Source organism: Kogia breviceps, chromosome 5, assembly GCF_026419965.1.
Source record: "Kogia breviceps isolate mKogBre1 chromosome 5, mKogBre1 haplotype 1, whole genome shotgun sequence".
In the NCBI taxonomy this organism is placed as follows: Eukaryota; Metazoa; Chordata; class Mammalia; order Artiodactyla; family Physeteridae; genus Kogia; species Kogia breviceps.
Genome location: NC_081314.1, coordinates 78190467 through 78196307, shown reverse-complemented (window position 1 = coordinate 78196307; position 5841 = coordinate 78190467).

The window sequence follows — 5841 nt, the reverse complement described above, 5'->3', positions numbered from 1 at the left end:
TGCAGCTTGTGTTTTTTTCTTTCCTTAATTTTTTCTTTTTGGTAGTTTCACTTAGATTATTTTTGTGCCCTTCCCTTGGTGACATCCATGGAGCAGGTGAGAAAGGGAAATCATTCAGTGCTACCCTACAGCAAAAACCACTCCAAGAGCACGTCCTATGGATGGCGAGAGTCAGTGTTCTGAGGGTTCCCCAAGGACAAGTCTTTCAGGGCCAAGCTGGGTGGTCTGAGATGGGACCTCTCGCCTCCTGCCTTGGCTTGCATCACCGCTGCGGCCAGAGTGGGCCTGCGGCAGAGTCCTCTCTGGGGGCCCTGGTTCCCACCTGGAGTCTCCAGCAGGCAAACCTGACCCTTCCATGGAAAAGTTAAGAGAACAATAACGGGGGCCCTGAGTTTATTCAGGCAGTCACTGAACGCTGGGCACAGTCCTTGATCTAAGGGAAAGTAAAGAGGACTGCAGAAAGGAGGGAATTCTACTAACTTGTGAACTGCCCCTACTGTCCACAAAACCCACAAACAACTTCTTAGCAGATGTTCAGTATCTGTACTCACTACACTCCTAGTTTCCTTTCTCCTTCCCTCCCCTCAGTGAACAATTTCTGCGCTCCTCTCTGGGGAAAAGATCGTAAAGACATGGCCCTTTTGGTATTTGAGAATTTACGCTGCCCTTGCCTTTTTATCCCTGCTTGTTAAATCATAAAGGGCCTAATGCAGGGGTGGTGTGGAGATGGGGAGGGGATAGAAATCCCACAGGCTGATTACTGTTACCATGAAGACTAAGTGTCAACAGAAATGTTTAGGCAAACCAAAGTGATAAAATCAGTGGTCTCACTTTGACAACGCAGTAACTTCCCTTGAATGCTCTACAAGTATAAAAAAGGCCCTTTCAGCAAGCTTCCACAGTCAATAGCATTAATGTCAGCCCGTGTTAGCTATTGCTCTTATTGTGGCTTCATCTTTCCTGTCATCGTATCTCTCTCCATCAAGCACAGCCCCAGCCTAGTCCCTTGGATATCTGTCCCTCAAAGCGTCTGCCCAGTGTCCTTCTGGGCAAGCCCATCAGCTAATGCCCGTAAGACCAGACTCTCCTCCGCCATCAACAAAAACTCTTTCCCGGGGTCCTGCTGTTTCTCGAGGCGACAATTAGCTAATTAGACAAATGTATCTATCTGTGACTGGTACATGGAAGGCTTCTCTTGAGTTAATGTTTCACCCCCTGTGTCAGCCAGTGTTCTTAGCTTCTTGCAACTAAGGCTGACTCTGTGTGATTTAAGCAGCATGGAGATTTAGTAAAAGGATACTGGGAAGCTCTAGACTCTCTGGGAAGGCTGAGGAACAGACTTTAAAAATGGGCAGGAACAGGAGAGGCTACACAGCAGTGGGGACCTCAGCCCAAATCACACCATAAACAATAATTGTGGGAACAGGACTGCAGCCTCTCCCAGCTGCTGGACACCACGGTCTGCACTGCTGCCACGGACAGCTCGGGACAGGGCCACTGGCACAAGGCTCACCGCCACTGCTGCCACCCACTGCCGAGTAAGTGCTCTCCCAGATTCTGCTCTCCTGTGTCATCAGCTCCAGATGCACAGTCCGGTGGACCCAGCTGGTTGACCTCAGCTCCTGTGCCCCTGCCCTGGCAATAGAAAATGGGCTCTGCTTCCTATAAATACTCATAAGGGGTGAAGTTCTCGAAACAGGAAGGGAAGTTAGATGTTGGGAAGACAAAACAGAAAGACAAATGTGCACCACACCCTTTTAAGCAGCGTGTACATTTTAGCAGAGGACTTCTTGAAGCAAATTCTTTGCATAAAAAAGTGACTCACGTGATGAAAACTTCAGACAGATCCTCAGGCCAGCAAGGAGATAGTTTGGGGTCAGGCAGGCCTTTTGAAGCCCCTCCAGTCATGCCATGTAGCTCGCCACCCATTGTACCTGTTTTCAGGGACCAGCCTTGCAGAATGGAGCAAACTGAGAAGACATTAGGACAGAACCCTACCCCTGCCTGTGGCAGGAACTTCAGAAGCCTGTAAGCTTTTCTTAGTCTGCTAGTCCATCACTAGGGTCCAAAGGCTATTTTCCAAATTTATTTCCGTGTAGTAAGAAGAAAGGTAAGAACAGGGGGATTTCTGCCTCCGGTCCTGAGCTGTGGTTTCTCCAGCAAATTCTGTACACTTGTTCTGCTTTTCCCACCTCTACCTCCACCTGCAGGAGAAGAGTACACTCTGATGTCCACTCTGCGGGTGCCAGAGGGGGAGGACTCACAGAGCCTGTCCCCAGAGTTCCCTGGGGAGACCTGCATCGTGTCTGCCTAAGTCCTCCCATACAGCCAGATGGAGCACCAAGTGATTCTTCCTCAGTGGGTGGGAAGTGGGGGCCATCCCCAGATGCCACAAGCCAGAGTATTCAGACAGGAGAATATTCAGAATCAAAGATAAATAATGTCAGAGTTTGGACTGTTAACATAAGTAACAATAGTGTCGATTTTGAAAATCTCGTCACAAAACAAAATCTTAAGGTTTTTCTAGAAGCCCAAAATAAGTTATTAGGGGTCCACTGATTTTTTCAAGGACCCTAGTTGGGAGAAATTGGATCAACTATAATCCTTGGTTCATATCACTGGTCGTCTTTGGGCACTGCTGGTCCATGCATGGCCCACTTTTATCTATGTGATGTGCCAGATTTCTTCCATTTGCTTCTCTAGATCCATTCTCTACCCGCCTCTATCCTGCTCCAGGAGGCTGACCTCAATGGGCTCCCTCTGGCTTCCTACTGTATTTAGCTGAGAAAGAGCCTTGGTAGATCAGAGAGAAGGAAGAAAGTGAGCTCAGAGTCTTCATTCTCCTGACCCCTCCATCTGGATTTGTCTCAAACCAGCTGCACTCACAACCAAAGCTCACATGCCTCTCAAGGTGGCCCTTTCCACATGCACCTCTGCCTTGGGCTTCTAGGAACCACTCACTTCACAGGTTCCTTCTTTCTGGGCCTAGGGATGGGGAACAACTCTGGCATTACCAGCCCTGTGTGATTGCATTATCCCTTGTGGTTTGCCTTTCTTTGCCCACCCCTTTGTAAACAGTCCCTTTATAAATCCTCCTAGAGTTATCCTTGTTTGAATGCAATTGTTACATTCACCTGTCTGGTTCCTTCTGGGGCCCTGGGTGAGTTGGTTGTTTATTCAGTAATACTGAGCCAGAGAAATGCTGGCACTTGTGTCCGGGAGCCACAGACAGCTACGAATGCAACCGGAGGTATAAAGGCAAATCCCCCAGAGATGGTTGTCCCTCTGATTCCTATGGATGGGCACCTCATCGTATTACAAGTAGTATATTTAAATGTAACCCAAATTGGAGAGGGAGGAGATTCCAGCCTTGGAGACCATCTCTAAAACAGTGTTGTGGTTGTGATGGCATGGGGCCAAAGGAAACACAACAGGTAGAGACAAAGTGTTATAAAGAAAAGAAAAAGATTGGTGGGAATGTAAATTGATACAGCCACTATGGAGAACAGTATGGAGGTTCCTAAAAAACTAAAAAACTAAAAAAACTAAAAAACCATATGATCCAGCAATCCCACTACTGGGCATATACCCAGAGAAAACCATAATTCAAAAAGACACATGCACCCCAATGTTCATTGCAGCACTATTTACAATAGCCAGGTCATGGAAGCAATCTAAATGTCCATCAACAGATGAATGGATAAAGAAGATGTGGTACATATGTACAATGGAATATTACTCAGCCATAAAAAGGAACGAAATTGGGTCATTTGTTGAGACGTGGATGGATCTAGAGACTGTCATACAGAGTGAAGTAAGTCAGAAAGAGAAAAACAAATATCGTACATTAACGCATGTATGTGGAACCTAGAAAAATGGTACAGATGAAACCGGTTTTCAGGGCAGAATCTGAGATACAGATGTAGAGAACAAACGTATGGACACCAAGGGGACAAAACCGTGGTGGGGGGTGGTGGTGGTGGTGTGATGAATTGGGCGATTGGGATTGACATGTATACACCAATGTGTGTAAGATTGATGACTAATAACCTGCAGTATAAAAAAAGAGGGTGATGCAAGAGGGAAGAGATATGGGAACATATGTATATGTATAACTGATTCACTTTGTTGTAAAGCAGAAACTAACACACTATTGTAAAACAGTTATACTCCAATAAAGATGTTTAAAAAGGTAAAAACAAAAAACAAAAAAAACCCCATAAAAACCAAACAAACCAAAAAAACAACTGATACTAATCTTTCTTTGGGTTATTTGTATGGAAATATGTTAATATAAATGTTTCAGACATTAAAAAAAAAAAAGAAAAATACTCCCCACTAACCAGCGTCTTCTACTCCATCCTCATCAACAATTACCAAGCCTTTATTTTGTGCTAAGTGCTTTATGTGGAATATTTCACTTAAATTGGGAAAACCCTAGGCTGAGAGCAGTTCAGATTTGCCCATGGTCACAGAGAACTGTGATAAAGACATTTAGCATTAGGCTGAAGAAGAGAAAGCAGCTTCAACAACTTGAACATCTCTATCAAGTCTAACAAACTGTCAATCTACAGCAATCTGTAGGCAGCTAGTTGTTACTGAATAGCACACATTTGCTGATAAAATGGCAAAAGTGCAAAGGTTCATATGGTGCAGAGGTGGGTGAGGAAGTCCAGAGTAGTTGAAGGTCACCCATCCTTCTGAGGCTGTTCTGAAGGCAGCAGCAGGGTTTGGTGAGAGCGTGCAGGTAATTTACAACAGAGGAATCTCACTCAATTCCTTCCTCCTTCAGTCAGTCATGCAGCATCTTCCCACTCAACCATCAAGACAAAAGGCTGAGGCAAAAGGATTCTGGTTTTCACCGTGATTTTAAAGGTTCATTGTAGGGGAAGGGACTGACCAGGAAACTATCTTGCCCAGGGAGGAGACCATTTCGGGGATAACCAAGTTTTTCAAACGCAGAACCCAACTTTTATAGATGCATTTTCTCTGGGAAGAAAGATTAGGTGAAACATCAGTGGACATGGTACTCCCTCAGAGACTTAGGAGTTCTTAAGACACTGACCCATTCACTCTAGGACATCTGAGAGCTCAGGCAGTTCTTGGTCCTAGCGTTAGTTACCAGGAGTAGTAGACCAGGGCCAGCCAAGGCCCAGGAAAGGCTGTAATGCAAGGGCCTCGACATTCCAGATGGAGTCGCTCTCAAATTACACTTCTCAGTACTCCTTAAAATCTGTCTTCAGTAACTGCTCCCAAGAGCTGCTCAGGTCTTTCACACACAGGCTAGCCACGGCTCGAGTTTTAATTTGTCCCGTCGTCTTGCTAGTGCAATGACCATTCTCGGCAGCTTTTTGGCTGTTCTTGGTCCTGTGGTCATTCCTCAGGCACTCAGTCTTGTACTCGCCCCACCTCCAGAATCCTTCATATGAAAAATACGGAAACTAGATTCCAAACTTCGGTTATATTTAACTCTTATCATTGGACACACTAAGCTTGTAACAAATAATCTGCCCCTCCCCCGCTGATTTCAAGGGTGTTTGGCTTATAAAGGGCAGCCCAACAGACCATTTTTCATTTAAGAACATGCACAGCAATACTGATACCAGTGGAGTCCGTGTCACAATGATTCGTGCTTAATAACTTTAGACAACCGTATCACACGTGTTTCTGAAACTGAGAGAAGAAGTTTCAAAGTCTCAAAATCTTTGGAGAAGTGGCATTAGCAGAATGCAGTTTGACAACAATCCTTCCCACAGAGCTCCAAAACACATTGTCAGAGAGGTGGGCATGCGGAAGGTACAGGGCCAATCCAAATTTTAATGTGGATAAAATTGGCTTGAA